This window comes from Arvicanthis niloticus, chromosome 3 (assembly GCF_011762505.2).
Source record: "Arvicanthis niloticus isolate mArvNil1 chromosome 3, mArvNil1.pat.X, whole genome shotgun sequence".
Taxonomy (NCBI): domain Eukaryota; kingdom Metazoa; phylum Chordata; class Mammalia; order Rodentia; family Muridae; genus Arvicanthis; species Arvicanthis niloticus.
Window position 1 is genome coordinate 75,897,108 of NC_047660.1, and position 21,406 is coordinate 75,918,513.

General features: G+C 40.7%; 1 protein-coding gene and 1 long non-coding RNA gene across 5 annotated transcripts in view; one reads left to right on the forward strand and one right to left on the reverse strand.

Moving 5' to 3' along the window:
• The window catches only part of Lrmda (leucine rich melanocyte differentiation associated), a 1,001,791-nt gene that overhangs the window by 763,819 nt on the left and 216,566 nt on the right, over positions 1-21,406 (forward strand). The window lies entirely within an intron of this gene.
• Positions 972-16,495, reverse strand: LOC143441750 (uncharacterized). Of its 2 annotated transcripts, none has more exons than XR_013109411.1 (3): positions 16,329-16,495; positions 7,127-7,267; positions 972-6,363 (listed from the first exon to the last, which is right to left on the reverse strand). It is a non-coding gene; the product is annotated as an uncharacterized LOC143441750 (long non-coding RNA). The 2 variants fall into 2 exon arrangements; XR_013109410.1 differs by having other exon boundaries at positions 972-6,404.

Below are 21,406 nucleotides of genomic sequence, written 5' to 3' on the forward strand. Positions count from 1 at the left end.
GCAGTCAAGATTATATATACCCACGATCCATGGCCTGCCAGAGAGGCGCTGGTGGAGGTCTATGATAACAAAGACTCCGTGATTTATGGCTTGCTGTGAAAGCAGAGCTTGATGAGATTAAACAATTTCATAGCACAAGTGTTTCTCAAGACCTGATTTGTAGTTGCAAGCTGATGGTAAATCACATTTATATATCTGCAAGCGTGCTCAGCAGAGGACTGCAATTACAGTTTAAGACAGCTACTTTTTATTTAATTTTTATCCTGGTTTTGTCTCTTTTATATCCCCCTTCGTCTGCAAACCGTTCACCTTCACAAGTCCTTTCGTGGTTAGGAGGCCAAAGATTGAAGTCAATGATCTTCTTCTTGTCCTCTTGCCAGCTGAGGAGGGAGGCAGGGTGTGGGGGTGGTTCTCAGAGCAGTGAGGACTGGCTCAAACTGGCTTTGACTGGTTTGAGCTCTTTGTTCTATTCTGTGTCCTGTTTGCCTTCCTCAGGGTGCATAGCAGATACTTGTGCTACTTGGCACACAACGGAGGTCAGAAGCCTTCCTCATCCTGGTTGGGAGGGCATCATCATGTACATGATGTCTGGGAAAGATGGGGATTGCTTTCAGTTTGGAAGTCAGAGAGCAGGATAGTAGGGGAACTTGGAGCCTCGCAGCTGGTTCCCCTTGAATGTGACATTGGAACTGTACTTCCCATGCAGACCCGTGAGGACTAAACTCTGGAACCAGTCCACTTAGTCACTTAGTGATCTAAAAAAATATTATCTACTGTGGCCTCATGTGCTTAGCAGTAGGACAAACATCTCTGCCATCATAACAATATATCTATATCTATATCTATATCTATATCTATCTATACATACATATATAATATATATAATATATAACATATTATATATATAGCTAATAAATAATAATAATGACAATGATAATAACAGTCTTAAATGGTGCTTACATTACTGGTGGTAGGAAGGGAAGAAAACAGCATTACTCCTAGCTGAGGAGGCAGAGAGAATGAACAAAGCAGGGACTTACAAAGTAGATTATAATTTAAGTAGTGGAAAGAAACAGTTCTGGACATTGCAGTAGTCTGCACAGTTAAAGCTGTGGGCTCAAGCCCAGGCTCGCTGAATACTTATAACAACAACAGAATAATAACAGTAGCTGAATGCTTGTTGTATGCCTTGATACACATTTCCAGTACATCATCTTATTTATCCTTGGAAACCCAGACTTTGAACACTCTTGTGATCTTTGATTTTCGAATGTTTTGTTGTCTTTCGCCAAGGAATGCAGAAACAAGCAAGAAAGCATTCTTCCTCTAGGCCATCAAAGCTCTAAGAGCTCTGGTTGTTCAAATGGGCCTGGTATAAACACAGTCACTGGGTAAAGGGACTCAGAGTAAGTCACAGGGACAGGAGATGATATGATACAGAGGGCTGAGATGGGAGTGCACTTTGATGATGGAAAGAAAGAGATTCAGGAAAGATACGGCAGGGAATACTCAAAGCATTCTTACCCCTCACAGCATCCAAAAGGAACAGCTTGATTTCACCTACCAGGACCTGTTTAAAAACCTCTCACATTCAGACAATAAGTCTGTGCTCCTTTAAGGCACAGAGGCCATGGCAGTTTGCTCAGGAAACCTATACAAGAGCTAGCACATTTTACTGGGCTCTACATTGAGTCTGTAACTGATTTTAATAGGATGGTGAAAGGGATTCAAGATGGAGTGCCTTTGATTTCTGTATTTCCCCAATTCCGTTCTAGCTACAAGGCTGGTAGTATTTCTGACTATTTTGCTCTCAAACCTCTAGTGTCTAGGACAAAACACAAGATGTACTGACAGCCATTAAACACGTGTTCAGGGATTAAGAGAATGATGCCATCCTGTCTGTGGAATCAGGTTGGCCATTCTGTTCAGGATTCAGCTTTTCCCCAGCTAGGCTGCTTATGCCTGAACTGGCCATTTATGGGACACAAAGGGTAAAATGCCTCTCCATTTCTCATGGTCTACAAACTTATACTGTCTCAATGTAGTAAGGAGGTCCTTAAAGCCTAGACTGAGAGCCTCTAATGCATGGTTAATTGTGCTGTGTGTGTTAGTGTGTGTGTGTACATATATGTATGCATACATGTATGTGTTTTCATAGATTGTATTTTGTCTTGGCAACAAGAAAGTGGGTGAGTTTTTAACAGAATGCCTGATCTCTGAGACTTACGTTCTTCACCCCATGTTTGTTTTTGTCTTTTATTTTTTTTTATAAGCAGTGTTTTTTCCTTAAATTCCTGCCCTTTCTAGATATTTTTTTCAAAATTTTTTCTTTATATTATGTGTACAAGTGTTTTGCCTGTGTATATATATGTACAGCCACATGTGTGCCTAGTGCCCATGGAAGCCAGAAGAGGGCATTGGATGCCTTGAACTGTTTTTGGCAGATGGTGGCAAGCCCCTGTGTGGATACTTGAACCTAAAGGCAGTACTTCTACAAGAACAGCCAGTGCCCTGAATGAACCTCTGAGCTATCTCTCCAGGCCCATCCACAGTACTTTCTACCTGTTTGTCATTCTAGCTTTTATGCCTCTGGAGTCTTTTAGCTGGGTCCTTACAAGCTGGGGCTTTCTCCATCCACAGAGCACAGATGTTAAACTGGCCAATGAAGTTCTTTATTGGGGAACAATCCAATCCTCTATCTTTGGCCAGGCTTCCAGAAACCTGCTTTGAAAATCTGGGGGAAGCAAGAGAGCTGTTTCTCCCTCTAGGGTACTAGTGTATTAGCCTCCCAATAAAAGTTAATTGAATTTAATTTTATGTTTTAAGTGTGATGCATTTTAAAGATCTCCCCAGTGCTAGAGTCCCCATTGAAAAAGCAGTAAATTCATATTATTAAACCAGCAAATGTAATTCAGCTCAAATAAGCATATTTGGCAATCTTTATTCTGGGTGTGTGGGACTGACCTTGCCTTGAAACTAAATCACTCCATCCCAGACAAAGTCTGTTTGGAGTTAATTGAGGAAGCAGCGGAGAAGCGCAGTGGGTCACCCAGAGCTTTTTATTCTTTTTCTGGCTCTCACTCAAAGACTTGCCATGGTCTATATTTTCCAATGCCAGGGCCTCCATCATTTCATACATACCAATAGTTACCACAGTGTGGGAGGTGATAAAGTAGTGTAGGTCTTCCCTCTGGAACCTGCTCATCAGATGACCTGCTTCCCCAGCTCATTTTAACAGGGCTAATTTGTTGCTGAAACATTACAGAGTAGCTGGTGGTAGGAGAAAGCTGGAACTCAGACAACCGGAGCAATGAACCCAGCCCATCTATTAACCAGCCGGAGTGACCTCAGGGTTGCCAGAGACCATCACTTCTGTAAACTAGATGCTAAGAGGTTCAAACATTCAATTTAGGTTTCTTGGCCACTTTGTAGAATGGCCAGAGGGGGGATGGGTTGGGTGGTGATTCAAGGTCAAACTGGACAGAGCTTCAGGCTCTCAGACTTTTTGTGTCTTTGTGCAAAGTGGTTTTCACTACTCCAGAGGAAACCAACCGTTAAAGGCTCTTAGGAGTTCAGAGATCCCCGTTTATGTGTCTGAGACACCTGGAGCACACTGGCCCATATGATGTATATGATGCATCAAGACTCACTCACCAATCTAATCTTCCCATCTTAACAGAGTAGAAACGCCTTAGGGGATTTACCTGGAGGTTTGCCTTTTATCCCCTCTCCACCCCTCTGTCCCCCATGTTATCCAGATCATAATGCCGCAGCAGCACTTTGCTCCTTCATGTGGAGACATTATCATGGTGATAGATGACTGATCTGGCATCTTCTTTTCCGAAGAGATCAATGTGTTCCACACATCAAACAGTGCTATTAGCATGTTACTCTGTTATCAGTGGCAGAGCACAAAGTTACAGATGCCCTGGCTCATGGTGGAGTTCATCCCAGTTAAGCCACGCAAGTGTTAAATGCAAGGTTAAAAGAAAATCCATTCAACACACTGAACCAATAGAACCTCATAGCACCACATAGCCTAGCTTTAAGTGTCTTCAAAACATCTAGGGCAGCCTATAGTTGGGCAGAATCAGCTACCCTAAAGTTTGTTTTGTGACAAAAGTGTGCATAACTCATGCTATTCCTTGCATGAGTTGATAACTGTATCTAAACAGTTATCAAGTTATTCCTTGATAACTGTATCTAAAATATACTGACAGAAGCGTGCCAGGTGCCCTGCTCACATCATGCAGTGTCACTGTCCCTGCCCAGCATTAAAAGAGACCATTGCACCAGTGAGACCAGACTGAAGTTCAAAGTTTCACTTCTTTTCCATGCATGTGACGCTTGTGCCACCATGAAGTCAAACAATCCTAAGTTTACTGTAGAGTGTTGGAGATTGAGCGTAGTTCTCACGTCTAACCTGGCGTTTCAGATTTATATTGCATGGGAATCTCTGGGGGAAGAAAATGCTGATGGACCATTTGCAGTGTCTCTCTTCTCCTTGCCAAAGGGATTTCTTTCATTTGGGAATATCGGTTTTACTTACCTGAACATTTTGCCAGTGGATTCCGTTTTATATTCTGCCCCTTTTCATCCAGTTGCATCTTGCTTTATAATTTAAATGTATCATAGTAACCTCTGAATTGAAGTTGAACATGATCTTCAAAACTTCTAACTTACCAAAAATCATAGTTCAACATCACCTACCTTAAACCACCCCCAGAACACTCATATATTTTACCATTATAATGCAAAGTAAAGCCTATTTTCTAATTAAATGTTGACTATCTCATATAATTTAATGACAGATACAATGAAAGTTAAAAATAGGATAGTTGTATGGATACTCTTCTATACTACCATAAAGTAAAAAGGTCCATGTAAAAAACCTTTTTAAGTCTGAGTCCGTATATATTCTTATCTGACTGTCCTGTTTCTATCACAGGTGTCAATGACCTTGGGTGCCATCTACCTGGCCATTTTGAGGCAGGGTCTCTCTTTGCTATGGTGCTTATCAAGTGGGCGGGACTAACAGACAAGCCAGAATTAAGGATGTGCCTTTCTCTGCTTTCCAGCACTAAGATTACAATTACATGTTGTCCTGCTTGGCTTGGTTTTTTTTTTTTTTTTTTTTTTTTTTTTTTTTTTTTTTTTTTTTTTTTTTAAGTGAGTATATGGATCCAACACCAGTCCTCATGCTTACAAGTAAATACTTTACTGACTGAACAATCTTCCCAACCTCTTGAATGCTATTTGATAATCCATTTTTTTTTTTTGTCTCTGTGCTGTCTATCCAAACACATCACATTCTTAAAGGGTTCGACCAACTTTCATCTTCATAGGCACCTTTGCTAAGCCATTCCAATTTCACAAAGGTCTTGTTCTGAATTCCTCTCGTACTATTAGAACCAACAATGCTTGTGCTATGTGCCATGGTGTCCCCTGCTGCTCTGTAGAGATCTGTGGGTCTTCAGGTATCCCATTTGTAAGTTCTCCGAGTATAGAGAGCCTGCAGTTCTGCAGAGGCCCATATTTAAAATGGTATCATTGTATTATAAGAGAAAAATGTTAATCATGCCAGCCTGCCCTCATTTAGAAAGGCAACACACTTTTAGTAAGTAGAAACCAGGCACAGGTGTGTTTCATTTGCCCCTATTTTTAAGAGTATTCCCAGATAGGTGCTATTGATACCCTTTTTGATTCATTTCAAGGAAAGGAAAAACTGCTTACTGAGAACCGGCTTTAAGCACTGTGTGCTGTTAAAACAAAACAAATGAAAACCAAAATCAAAAATAAATAAATAAAATAAAATGAGAAGAAAAATGAAAAGAAAAACAAACCAACAAATTAGCCAGGTACCCCTGGAGGAAGTAGGCCACAGGTAAAGTTGTCAGGTATAAATATGAAGTTTAATTTTGAGTATCTTTGCTGTAGTGGAACAAGTGGTTCAGGATTAGTGTTGCATTATAAAAGTAAGAAGAGCCAGGAGAGCATTAAATCCAGACTGGTTCATCCAGAGAGCTCACTTTCCTGGTTTAGTTCTTTTTTTTTTTTTTTTTTTTTTTTTGACAGGGATGACACAACAAAATTTCAATCAATTTCCATTAATGTTATAATTGGCTTCTATTAGTAATTGATGAGTTGAGAAGTGTCCAATCTGAACATTAAAGACACAGCTTTAATGTTCTTTAGGTACGGGAGAGCTGTTGCTTTTCACGAGATATTGTAAGCACAATCTGGCAACTAGCATAATAGAAGCTATAGCCTGGTCAGTATCCATTTGCATTACTTCCTTGCAGGGACAGTGCCTTTTCTTGTTCAGTCACAGCACACGGGACTTCCTCATCATTCCTGGAAAGACTGACATGTTTGAGAATACAATGGTCAACTCTCCCAATTTCCTAGAAGATCACATAATGTCTTAATTTTGGTTTGGTGATATAAACCTTTAACACAATTGACTCCATTTTGGTTTAATCTTAAGAAAACTCACCCCAGAAGAATGGACTGACTCTTAAATTTCACCTAATTGTAAAATTCTTTAGTGCATTTTTAAAATACTATAATAGGAGGCTGGAGAGATGGCTCTGTGTTTTAGAGTATTTGTTGCTCTCGCAGAGAGTGTGGGTGTGGTTCACAGCACCCACATGGCAATTTACAACTATCTATAACTCTAATTTCAGAGGATCTGAACCTTCTTCCATATTCCATAGGAACTGTATACAAGTAGTGTACAAATATACATGCAGGCAAAATGCACTCATATTCATAAATCAAAATAAACAAATCTGTATAATCCTATGGCAAGACTCATACCTCCAACTCCTAGTGTCATTTCAGTATGAGAAACTGTGGTTCATACAGGAGAATCTATGAATTAAAGGTGCTTTCCCCTATATAGGTAAGAGAGAGATTCTTAGAAACAAAAAGGGATGTATTCAGCCTGAAACAGTCATTCAGGACACATGATGGTACTCCAAGCCAGAGCAAATTAGATGAAGCTTTGGTCTCTGCCCAACATAATAAAAATTCACTTATAAAACACATTTCCTCCAGAAATGAGGCAATCATTGACATCTAATAAGAAGGACATGCTGAAGAATTAAATAAAGGAGTTACTTACCAATAACCTTTCCAGGTACGATGGTAGAACAGTAGAGGTAGGGTGTTGGTTTTGCCTGAGCTTGGACATATTCACTGGGTGCTTTCTCTAAAAACGGTAGAACTTAGTGCCTATGTGGCTGAAGTAGAAGTTTCTGGGTTTCTTTTTAAACAGGTAGTTTGGAGGAAAGAAACAAAAACCGAACATGAATTTCACTAAATTGTTTTCTATGTCCAAGCTTTTACTGTGTACAAGCAGGAAACAAATGACCTTCTTTTCGATGTCCCAAGTTGTACCTGCTAGATCAGCAGAGTGGCGGAATTGGCCTGAGAGAATGAGAATTCTCATTGTAGTAGAACAATTTCTAATGTTTGGTTTTTCTTTCAGTTTTCAATCCCATCCAACTCGATTGGTGTTATATTGTAGTCACGGAAAATTTTACTTTCCATGGTAATATAAGCAGGTGGATTACAAGCAGATCCTGAGCACTGTTGGGCTGGGGAGATGGCTCAGCTGTGATGTGTTTGTTGTGCAAACATAAGGACCTGAGTTCAGTCCCTAGGGATCCAGGAAAACATGCATGATGGTACTGAGTTGGAATCTTAGAACTGGGGGGGCAAAGCTGGATAGATCACTGGTAGCTCACTGGCTAGTTAGCCTAGCCTACTTGGTGAATTCCTGGCCAGAAATAGAGAACCTATCTCAAAACACAAAGTGGAAAATGACTCAGGAACATACCATAAGTAGACCTCTGGACAACTACACACAAAGAACACTCCCACATGTACATGTTAAAGGATGTAGAGACGTTTGTATCTTCTCTCTATTAAGAGGGTACTTGGACACACTCTGGGTAACTGTAATCCAGTGTTTGCAATAGGACATGTTGCAACAAGCGTTGATCTTGACATAGGTGCAATGTTAGGACACTGACAGAAAACCCCATGGCTAGTTCTCAAAAGTGCCTCATACCTGACAGCATAGAATGGATAAGCAGTTTTCTTGATAGATAAATTACTCTGTAAGTAACCATTTCGATTCTGAAATTTTTGGAGCCTCTGATTGTACCAGGTTACCTGTCTCATGTCTTAGATTCTGAGGAGTATTGAAAAGAAACAGAACTGCCAAGAAGGAGGCATGGGGATTTTTCCAAATGGTGGTGGGGGCTGTTGAGAGAACTGTAAATGAAGTATTTATATCAGCTTCTCTATACTTCTGATTTCTATACTTGTGTAGACCTTAAAAATACTTTGAAATCTTCAGGACAAAATCAAGTTGTAAGTAGTGCTAAGTCTGTACCTCTGTCCATATTTCTGCATGCTTTCTTTGCTCATGGCAGAGTTACTGGGACACATAGCAGAATCATGTATATACCTGTGCAATATTTTGAATACTCTTCAAATTGCCAATTACTTGTTATAATCTTCTTAATGGTACTAATCCTTCAGCTGGCTTATAGATTTAAGTAGAGTACATTAGCTCTTAAAAACGTTTCCTTAAGTGCTTAACTGAATCTCAGAATGAATTTACTTCCTTGGTAAGGCTGGGTTGAAAAACTAAGGTCTCCAATAAGACTGAGTTATTATTGGTGAAGCAATCTTGCTAGGTAGCCTAGGTTTTCTTTAAGGTCTCAGTCCACTTTCTCCATCCCCTTGACTCTGGATTATACACAGAAGTCACCATGCAAAACTGAAATATTCTTAAATACTAACTTCTTAAAACATAAGTAAATGCATTGAAGTTTAGATCTCTTTTCTTTCGTGTAAAATTATCTCTGAATGCTTTCTGATTTTCTGGTGATCCTGGCCAGGTGGACATCTGTTCTTTAGAGAAATTCCCATGTGTTCTGTACACCTTGAGAGAAGGGCAGGCTGTACTCTGTATGTAGTGCCCATGGGAAAGGCCTAGTGACCTCAAGAAGCAGTTATGGGCATGTAGGACATGAGAAAGCATTATAAAGCAGTTTTCTGGTCTTAGATAAGAGTTAATACAGGACACTGGTGAAGACCTTCTGGTTAAGTTAACTCCAAAACAGCAAGTACAAGACATTTTAGATGGTGGTTTGTAACTTGGAAAAATTTTTTTGATACCATTTTCTTTTGTGCTTTTACTTCATCCTGAAAACAGAAAGTGATTTTTTTTTCTTTCTCAAGGAGTAGCCAATGAGTATTATTGCAAAATGAATCTGAAGTCTTTTGGGGGACTCAGGAGGGATGCCACATCCAGTATTTCTACTTATCCATCTGCTTTTCCTTCTCTCCCTCCCTGTCGTTCACTGTTGGATCTCAGAACAAATAACACATACACATCTTTAACTCAGATAATCAGAGGCACAGTCACCTGGGATATTGTGATGAACAAGTACATTTTATGTATATGGTGTCATAATAATTTAAAATGTCATCTTAATCTATTTACAATCATCTAATGACTGAACTGTTTTACAGTTGTGGGGGATATTTTATCACTGAAGTTTTAATAGCTGAATCACTAACACCTGGCTGCCTGGAATGCTTTTCTTCTTCCCAGTTATGCATTTAAATGCATTTCTGGAAGGCCCAAAGGGTGGGATGTGACATATAAGCTCTTAAAAGGAAGGGAGTCAGTTCTTGATATCTTAATGATCAGTCAGGTGAGTGTCTACATGCTTAGCCTTATGGCTTTTAAGTAGGATGGCTTGATTAAGGCCTTGATAGATGTGGTTCCCCCTCTCCCCCCGCCCCCCCATCCCCGCCAACATCCTTCCTTGAGAAATGTTTATGGCCATCCTTTTAAAAATCCTAAATATTTAATATGTGTTTTTTCAAAAGTGTCATTTTCTGTCACCTTAGTACTTTTCTATTACTTCTTTTTAATTTACTTTTTAATTACTTTTTAATTACTTTTTAATTACTGTAAAAAATTTCTGTAGACTTTTATTTTGTTTATTTGGTTGTTAGATAAAATTTACATACAACTATATACTTTTATACAGCTTCTGGTCGATGGGTCAAAGTACAGTTACTTAAAGAACACCACAATTATATATTTCTGTGTTTATAGCTTTTGGTTCCTGGGTCAACATATACTTGCTTAAAGAAGACCAGACACACACGTATGAAAACATCACTGAAACATACAAGTCAAAGTGTAATTAAGCCCATGGCAGGTGCTCTGTGGATGTTTACTAATGATGATAGTGGCACTAAATTATCAGGTACAGGCCAGGAGAGGTCAATGCATGGTTGCCCAGCAGCCTGCATTAAACACTTACAGAGAGGAAAGTGTTTCAGCTCCTTCTATTCATAGGATGTGTAGACAGCCTTCCAGTGAGGTGTCTTATGCAATTTACATAGTAACTCATTGAAGGAATTGAATTCAACGTGATGCTTGTATCCACAGTTTGTTCAAAGAGAAAGAATCTGAGACCATCAGATGAGTGTAACCAAGCTCACACTTCTGGGGAGATGAGAGACCACAGTCAGGAATCCAGTCTTTGCCATTCACATCTCCTTTTTACCTTTGCTGTGTTGCTAGCAAGCATGGGGTTCCTGGCAGATTGTCTTGTGACCAGGTTGATGTCTTATAACGGGTACTTCACACTAAATGTAGTTGAGTGTGCCGTACCTTTTTATATGCAGTGCCCGGAAACATAACAGCAAATCTCTGTATATTTATTTCCAATGAAGATTGACTAGGCTGATAAGATAATGACGGGCTTGGCTTCCAGCTTATCAGTTAACAGTGTTCCTGGTGACAAGTCCCTGGAATACTGCTTTTTGAGTCACGATGCATGCTCTGTGTTGCTCCTGGTTCTCAGGTAAATTGGACTGATGTTTCCGTACAAACCTTTTTTTGACTGACACCAGAAAGCCCTGCGTGAGGGTCTGTCATTGGCCAGTTAAAACAGAGAAATGCTTTGTCCCCATAGGGAATGAAGAAGCCACAGACATGGCTACACGTGAAACCACATAGGAATGAACAACTGATCTTAAATTTTTCAAACAAAATAAATTGGTCTGCTGTGCTTACAAATTTGGGAGAAACTAAAAGAGAGAAGAAAAAGGCCATCTGTTTTTCACTACTGGACATCTTTAGGCAAATAGCTGTTTATTTAGCTCCACAGGCCCCCATATCTATAAAAGAATATAATACTCACCTTATGACACTTGTGGAATAGACAAGATTACCAAAAATATGAAGAATTATACAATGGGGTCTAAAGAAATGGCTCAGCAGTTAAGAAGGCTATAGGATCTGTAGTTTTCCACCCTGACACCTGGCATCTACAACTCCAGTTTCAGGGGGATCCAATACTACTCTCTTCTTGCCTTTTAAGCAACTGGCACAAATGTGGTCTACACACACACACACACACACACACACACACACACACACATACACACCAAACAACTCTGGAAAAAATTATTCATAGAATGTCTTATTTGTACTGATGTCATATCAGAATTTTGTTCCTAAATATCTTCCTAGTGGTGTCAAATAGATAGGTGATTTTAGGTGATGTGTGGTAAGTTGGTGGCATCATAAATTAGCTTTTGCAAGATACATGATTTGGCTTTTTATGTTTGAGCCTGAGGGAGATAACTATTAGGAGTTAGGGACCTCTGTAATTAGTCAAATTAATGAGCTGAAGGCCACATATGACAGGGTCATAGACAATTTCTACAAACTTTATAAGGCTCCCATGTTGCCTTCTGTATATATGATGCCAGGAGGGGTATGAATAATGACTAAAACAACCATCCATCCCTCATAGTTATCTCCAAGAAGCAACCCAGGCCTCTTGAAGGAAATCTCATTCTAAGCTTTGGGGTCAGTGACCCAGAGGAACTCCGCTGATCCAGTTTCAAACTGTGCTATGTGCATCTTCTCAGGAGCAGTGTGTTCACTTGGATAATTTGTCAAGAGAGACCTTGTTAGAAGTCCTTTCCTGTTGTTTTCCCCCCCATTGCACCAGAGCTACTTCCCACAGATTATGAGGACTAAGACAAGTAACATCAGGGGTAGGGAGACAGTTTAACTCAAGGAAGTACTTGCCGTGCAAAGAGCAGGACCCAAGTGCAGATGCCCATCAACCATATAAATAAGCCAAAAACACTGGCACATACCTCTAAGCCCTGGGATAAGGATATGGAGATAGAAGGTGAGCAGACAGCTATTTTTACTGAATCACTGAGCTACCAGTTCAGTGAGAGAGATGCTCCAAAATAATGTGGAGAGTGTTACGGGAGATATTTCAAAACTGCCGGCATTCAATCTGGCTTTTCTTAATCAGCCACCATGTTCCCCACTAGCCTAGGCCTGCAGCTGACACGGCATGTTTTCACTGTTGCTCTGTCTGCCAGGACAGACCTGCAGACCTGGATTGCACGAGTGACATCAGTGTATTTTCGACCCTGCTCGGCTCAGACAGCCGGCTCAGGCGGCCAAAGCCACCGGCCCTGCCACCCATGAGATGCCAGCATGGGAGACGGCTCTGCTAATCTTTCACGATGTCTTCCCTCCACAATGCTGAGCTGAGCCCAGACCATCCCACCGTCCACATGGCACCTGGTATGAATGAAACTCTAATGCTTAAAGAATAATAAAAGGCTTTATAAGTTTGGTAATGCTCAATAACAAGATGCTCACATAATTAAAAGTGTAACCCAGTACCCAACCTAGATATATCAACTACCTTTGACTATTAGAGACACTCGCATGTCTGCTGCCATTTTCTCTCTCTCCCTGGTCTCTCCCCTAGCTCCTCCTCTTCCTTCTCCTCTTTCTTTCCTTACTCCTCCTCTTCCTCTCCTTATTTCTCCCACCTTAGCTTCTCCTACAGGAGAGAGACTGAGAAAGGACACCTAATGTTGACATCTGATCTCCACGAGCCTCTGTGCACATACATGTACATATGTGTAGCCATATACTCATATAGCTCATATGTTAAAACACACATACACGACACACTCAAGTTACACGGCTCTTATAAGTTGTTACTTTTACAAGGTTAAGTCATCTCTTGGTATCTAGCTTCACACTACCCGAAATATATGTGAAATATATCTTCTATGTTTGACTAAGCACTAAGCCTAATCCACATGTCTTGACTTCAGACTTGAACCTCTCCTTATCTCCACCCCAGTAAATACCTTTAGTAACATAATCTTAAGGCGCTAAATTTTGTAAGACAAAGTTAAGTAGAAAAAGGACATGCCAGAAAGTTTTAGGTGGTGGCCCAAGTGGTCTCATTAAGCTAAGGCATTGTCTGACATCTCCCAGACAGTTCAATAGGATTATAAGTTTGAAGGCCTAGCTGTACATTTATATAAAAAAGTCTGTTACAGGAGCATGTATTTGAGAGGTCTGTCCTGGCAGTGTTTCATGTCAAAGGAATATTTAAGATTTATTATGTGCCCCCATGGGTTAATGTTTGGAAAGATTGCTTCCTTGGGTCAGAGGGTCACTGAGATCCACAGTGGTTGACAGTCACCTAGAGTACTAGTGTCAGCTTATGGTTTCAGTCTTTAGAAAAAACAGAAAAACTAATGGCTGTGTTCAGGAGGAGGGCCAAGCTGTTGCGAGCTACGGAAATACTTAGCCAAGAATATTTGAGGTTGGGTTGCACATAGAATCTGCTCTCAGGTGCTAGAAGACTTATCACACGGATGAGCTTTACAGTTTGTAAAGGACAAGCCTAGGATGCTAGGTCAGTGGTAATAGTGAAGTTTGAGTATAATGTAAAAAGGAGATCTTATGGAAGGCTTTTTATATAACCACATGTTACCTGGCAAAGCCGTGAATATTACTTTTGCTGGAAGAGCTAACATCAGAACTGGAAGACCACTTTAGGGATGGTGCTATTCTTGAAACATATTCAACCATGTACAAAGACAGGCAGAGCAACCTACTTTGTCATTATGCTGAGAACCTCAAGGTTTTCCTAGACATTTTCAGTTATTTTTGTTATTTTTTTTTTTGGTTGAGACAGTAATTTGCTAATAGTCCAACCTTGCCTTGGGCTCTCAGTCCTTTAGCTCAGCCTCCTGAGTGTGTGGACCTGTATATGCGGAAGCCAAAAGAGGGCATCTGCTGTTCTCTTCAGTCACTCTGACACAATCTTGCTCCATGTACCTGGAGCACTTATTTTCTTGGCTCTGTTGGAACCTCTCAAGCCTTAACAATCTTCCCCAATCCACCCTAATTGGAGCTGAGGCCTGTGTGGGGCACAGAGCTTGTTATACTCGAGCTGAGATCTGAACTCCAGTCTTCATGATTGCTTAGCAAGCATTCCTAATGGAGAAGCCATCTTTCTAACCATTTTTATATCTTCTAATCTCCCCAATAAAATTTGGGATTAGAGACTTCGTTTTCCTTAGTACTCAGTGAGTACTTACTATTAATTTTCTGATTGGGTTATGGATGTGATCACCAGATACAAGTGCTTGAAAAAGATGGTTCATTGATCCTGGCCCCAAGGACTCCAGCGGAATACAAGTGATTTATTTTAAGTACTTGATGGCATGCAAATTATGTCAATTATCAAACAAGCCTAGCTTGTCTATTATTAAAATATTTTTGAAAGCTCCACACTCTCTTGTCATAGATGCTTGGGACTAAGTTTGCATGTTTTAAGGTTCTTGAAATTCCCAAACCCAGTAGAACATGATCATTCCCAAAGTGGGGGGAAAAAAAAAAAGGAATCATTCCTTAAGTGCCTGATTTCCCAGTGTAAAGGCAGATTGCTCTCTTATTTTAGAGATGTTCAAGGGGTTAACATTGACTCCTTCCTCAAACCCAACCATTGAGGGTTTTTTTTTTTTTATTGGCATAATGTGTTAATAGCTGTATGCACAACTGTTGTCTCTCAGCCTCTTCCTTTATTGAGTTAGACACCATTTTGTAGGCTGAGCTCAAATTGTAAACAAATTATTTTGCATATGGATCAATGGAAATTTAATAAAGTTTATTAAAACTGTATATTGGACCGAGGAGTGCTGTTTTGTCTCATAGACATAAACCAGCCTCATTAGGCCAACCTATATTAATTGAATCACAGGGAAGAAAGCATTTGCAGCCATTTAAAGATTGGTTGGGCTTGGCAGATGGTGCCTATCTTTAGAGTGTGTTTCCTTGTTTACCGACTCACTCGATTGGACATACATGAATGATGCCTAGTGGGCATCTAGCTCAGTGTGCTTGCTTTTAGGTCTCCAGTGGCTCCTGACACTCCATAGAAGCTCAGTAGAGTTGTAGAAGGAAGCATTGTGACCTCATGGTTCAAGTAGCAAAGAGACGGGCTGAGAATCACCATGGCTCAAACATGGGGTCAAAGCTGTATAAGAATGTCAAGCTCTGTGCTCCAGAGATCTTCTTAGCCCACTGACTAGCCCTCTGTTGATTCATGGCCTGTGAAATGTTTTAAATGTTCCCCAGATCCCTTCTGCCTGTGCTCATGGCAATCTCAGTTTATGTTGCAATAAATGTTATCTTAATCTCAACTGATTGACGAGTTCTTAAAATCACAGCATTACCCAAGCTCCTCCTCACATTGTAAATCACAAATACTCTGCTCCTTGGGAGGCATTTGGGTGGTCAGTAGCAGTTTTTGAGGGGGATGACTCCGCAGTCCCAACTCTCTGGGAGGTATCTCAAGCCCTGAACTTGAGTCCAGGCATTGTCAGCTTATCCAGAGCAGAAAGCTGGGACAGGGAATTTGTAGTAGATGCCTAGCTACTGTGACATGACTCTTGACCCACAGAACTGATGGAAAAGCAGGAAAGCATTTACCATCAGTCTGTTTTCCTGTTTTTTAATTTCAGTGACAGCCATTGGGAGAATCAGCCCCTTTGGGTTAGTGGAAGGTAGTGATGCTGATTCCTTGCCCCGGGGCAGTTCTGTTCAGCTCTGCCTGGAGCCATTCTCTCTCTGCTGGGATGCAGAACACTAAATGGGACAGCTAGATAGGACTGACACCGGTAACTTTTGAAGTTCTAAGAAATGGAAGTCATTATCACCATTACCCCTCTTTACCTCGGTGCTACTTGAGGCAGAAAATTATCCCCCCCCCCCCTTACACCTACACCTGTCTGTTTTGAAGTCTTTCATCCAAAGAGAAAGGGATTAGCCCATGGCTACAATAGTGCTTTCTGGGCCCTTTGGCTTGCTGCAAATGTTTATTTATCCAGGTACAAACAGGTAAAAGTACAAAGTTAGAGCTGAGAGCTGCAAGGTCATTTACCTTCTTAAAATTCAGCTGCATGTGCCGGCTCAAGTCGAAGGCTTGCTGGTATGAGCCATTAACCGCCTGTCGTACGCAACCCTGCCTTGTCTTACACGCAGCTGCGTGCGAGGGCCTGGTGCCTTGCAGCCGGCCCACCATGCATGCCTTGCGAGCAACAAAAGCAGTTTAACTTGTGATCGCTGATCATATGATCTACTTACAGGGTGCAGGCTCAGTCAAGTAGAACTGGTAAATCATTAAAAATGTGCCTTGGTGCTGTGCCTGCTGAGTAAAACCTCATGCTAACACCCGCCCCCCCCATTCACCCCCACCACAGCCAGTAAGCTACGTGGCAAAGAGGCTGATACCACTGTACTCTGGGGGCATCCTCCTCTCTGATGTAGTGAGGTTGTCAGTTACTCCTACCACAGAAGGAGGCAGGAAGAGTAATATCATCTGAGACATCATCTGAAACACCCCCATCCCTTACTTCCTCATTAACTGCACAGGGCTAAGGACCCTAAATGTGCCTGATGCTTAACTTACTAATATAGAAATAAAAATACCTCCTGACTTAGAGATCCTCCAAGTCTACTAAGTACTCAGCTCACTACTGTTTGCCGTGCTACAACTGCCCAACAATCATGTGATGCCCAGGGTACTCTCACAAGAGACGATGCCCCATTTGAACCTTGAAGAAACAAAAGAATATTGTTAAGGAGACTTGTAGCCAAGGGAACTACTTGAACTTTGCCTTACAATCTCAGGTTCTATGGTTTGTTCTTCTTTGAGCCATGTGCTAAGTCTTTTACAGAAGCTAAAGTATTTTCCTGTGATTCAGTGATGGAGGGTCCAACAAGGCCTCTCTTCTTCTTACTGTCCAGCAATTATTGCTGCCTAATTCTTGCACCGTGCTGTCCAGCTATACCACAAGCTCTTCTAAGAAGGGCATGTACCCCTAAGGTATTATTGATTTTTCTCATAGCGCATAATAAAAATGCAGGTATACTATGATCGTTTGGCAGATTCCCTTTTCTTTTTAAAGGTCTTCTCTTCTACTGAGGATTCATTCATTTTGTTTTATATGTATGTGTATTTTGCCAGCATGTACAGACAATGTGCACCACATAAATGGATCCCCTGGAACTGGAGTTACAGACAGGTTTGAGCTGTCATGTGGGTACTGGGACTTGAACCTGGGTCCTCTAGAGGTATAGCCAGTGCTCTTAAAGATCTCTCCAGCCCTTGCTTGTTCATTTTTTAATCAATCAATTTAAAAGCTGAAGTGTGCATTCTCTCAGTTGTGTTTCTTAGATTTTTTTGGTACATAATCATGTATGTGTATATGGTATAGAACTGACGGAACAGAGTAAGAAGAGAAGAAAAGAGGAGGCGTGGGAGAGAATATGTTCAATACATTAATTACATAGACATGCATAAAAACTTAAACATTAATTCATTAGTTTTGGGGTACAAGTGAATAAATGTACAGCTGAATTATCATAGGCTAGGTTCCCTAGAATGGGTTCATAGAAGATATTCTTCTGTGTAATAGTAGGAACATTTGATGATAGAAGAGAGAGAAGAGCTGAATGAGAGAGAGAGAGAGAGAGAGAGAGAGAGAGAGAGAGAGAGGAGACAGAGACATAGAGAGAGAAAAAGAGAGAGCAAGCTGTATTGGTGTCAGCACAGTGTGTTAAATACAGTGTGTGTGTGTCCATATGCTATGGGATATTGTGGTCTCTCAGGCTTCTCAAGTTAGTATGGCCGATAGAAACTTCAAAACCTGCTTGTACTTCAAGAAGCCCCAGAGAGCAGACTTATTAATGTTCTCCTTCCTTTGGAAGTTAGGTGATGCCATTTTTAGTTGATCCAGGCACTTTTTATGCAATCATAGCCCCAAATACCTTCTGTTCATATTTCAAAGGGCTTCACCCAGGCTCAGATGCACACACTGCAGCTAAGCACTGGAAAGTGGAGCCAGGTGAGGTTTATGTTCTCTTTGTTTTCCTTACTTGGTCTGCTTAAATGGCAGATGGCAGTTACCCTGTAACTGATGGGTTCATTGATTGGTTCATCCATTCCTAAGGTGGAGATCATCCCTGCCAAGGCTTTAGGTTAGTGTGGAGTAACTTCCGGATTGCTCTGAGAGGTGTGGAGGCCTTCCTGTGGTCACCTGTACCCTGCTGTCTGTGTTCTAGAAAAACAGGCAAAGCTATTCTGACTAGGTGAGCAACGTAGTTTGCTTTTTACCAAACCAGATAAATGAAAGCCTAGGACTCCAGCTTTGTAGGATTGAGATTCAAGTGAAATGGGTCATTTTATTCAGCTTTGCATCTATATAGGGCATCTTAGGCCCTCCGAATCTCCCTATGCTCAACCTAGTCTCCAAAGTAAAGAAAGCTTGAAAATCAGCAGTATTTAGTATTCAAGCATCTGTTACAACTTCTTCCTATATAGTAACACATATATATGTAATGGAAGAATTGAGAATAAATAAAACAAATGAGTGTTTTCATTAGAAATGAATAAATAGCTAGCTGTATGCCCATGAACACATTTTTAGTGGTATTGAATTACAAATATTTAAGAGTAAAGAGGGATCATGAGATATGTAATCATCACATATGGTTTCTCTACCTATAGAGACACACATGTATTTTTAAATGCAGGAAAACGATGCATCTACTTGTGGAATCACTAAAGACCAATATCACAAAACAAAATTCATATATATATATGTATATATATATATATGAATTAACCTTGCAGAAGGAAGATATATATATATATATATATATATATATATATATATATATATATATATCTTGTTAACCCTTGGAGAATATCTGTGTGTGTGTGTGTGTGTGTATAATAAGGGCTATTGATATCTTTCTACCTTACTTCTTCTATAAAGAGGATATACCTGGTTTCCTGGTTTTGCGTGCTTTTCCCAGGGAGGAAGTCATTTCTTTCATTGTTCAGCCATTGGCTTACTTTGCTTGGACCTTCTCAAGACATTGATATTGATTCCTCTGTATCCTGCAGTTGTTGCTTGCCCTCATTGCGTTATAAGCCACAGGCTTCCTCCTTTCTCCATTGTGAGAGCATGGCACTTGATTCTGGAGTATTTAAAAACACAATCAGAATGACATTCTGTCCTGGAATTCAGGGCTGGGGTTTCCTGGAGGGCATGACTGTGGAATGTCTTGTCTGCTGAGCTGACTTGTTTAGAGATTGGACAAGATGGCTTCTGTGTTGTGCTGTGCTGTGCTGTGCACCCCTGGTACTCAGGAAACATTCAGTTTCCTCCTTTTGGTTTCTTGTATATAGTGGCAACCTCAAAGATGCTTCAGGACCAAATTCAATCCCTCATCTTCTGGTTAAGCTGTACAGCAAGAAGACTGACCTGCCCTCAGGGTCATACTGAAAGTTTAAAATGTACAATGTCAAATATAGACGAGAAGGGTTCTAGAAGATTCCAGAAGACATGGTGCAGATTTTATTAAGTCAGCATTATCCTTGTCAATGAAAGGATTTTGCTTCTCTAATCAGTATCCACAGCCCTCATAAACAACAGGGACTAATTCTGTGAAACAGCTTATAAATTTTTACATACATGTGAGAAGAATTGCTTGAAATCCAAAGCTGCCACTAGGAATAATTAGGAGTCACAGAACAGATCTCAGTAATGTGACAGCAGCTCCTAAAACATCCCACAGGATAGAGAAACACAAGCTGGCATGACCTATATGTTTAATAATACAGATCATTGCCCTTGAATGTAAGCTAAAGGGCAGGAGTAAGTGCTGGCTGGCTTCATCATGTTTTCGGGAGGGGGAAAAACCCACCAAAGTTTATTTATGAATTTACCATACAAAGTTCCCTCACTCTGATTAGGAAACAACAGAGCTTTTTAAGTAACAACTCAGCAGGCATAAAATTAGAAAACAACAAAACCAAAAACAAAACAGAAAACAAAACAAAAACAAAACAAAACAAAACAAAAACAAAACAAAACAAAAGCAAAAACCCAAACCACTGCCAGACCCTAATTTCTTACACTCTGTCACGCTTGGCAAAAAGTATTAGGTAAGACCCAGCTTAGACAAATGACTCTGTTAACAGTAGAAATAACCTTTTGTTTAATTAGAAGTAGGAGCTACATGGGACAATAAAAATGGTTACTGCTGCCTTCCGTCACTGTTTACTAAATAGGATCGTGGTGGAGATAATGGTAACCATTATTTATTTGTGCAATAGCGCACACTTAGTAATTGTTCATGTCGTTGGGAGTTATCCTGTATGAATATCATGCAGAGTTTGTTTCCTTTGATCCAAGATCCAAGGAAAGAAAATAGCATGCTTTTTACACACACATACACACACACACACACACACACACACACAGACCAGGGTCTCCCTGGAGCCAGCATATTATGTCTGCTTAGCATTAAGCCCTCTCTGGTAAGGGTAGAGTCTCTATGGAGCTGGACAGTGTACAGTGAGAGCTGGTGGGTTGGTTTGAACTGGCTAGTTTTGTCCAAGAGCCCCTTCAAGATCTCAGGGGACATCCTTTTCAGTTATACCATCTAATGTTCAGTTCAGATTTCCCAGCACAAGCCAATCCCATAGCCAGGCTCTAGGGGAAAAACAGACAGAAATCTCCCACCCCAGGATGTGATGATACGAAGAGGGAACTCGCCTTCATGGGTTCAATACCATGGGATGAAGATCACACTGAAACACACAACACTGGCTTCTGTCTCTTGGAGGTAGAGGTAGGATGCTGAAGGTGTCACCAGATTTCAGAGTGGATTCCATTTGCTTTCTGAATGTGAATGCTCTAGTTAGGAGGCTGTGTCTGCAGCTAGATTTAACTTATTGCATGTACTCCGCATGGCACCTCATACTTGATTTTTTGTGTGTGTATGCATGCGTGCGCACACAGAGAGGTCAGAGTTAGCTGGCTCTATTTATTGTGTTCTATCTTTTTTATTTTTGAGACAGGGTCTCTTGCTGACCCTGGAACTCACTGATTCTGCTAGACTAGCTGCTCAGAGAACTCCAGGGACAGCCCTGTCTCCACCTCTAAG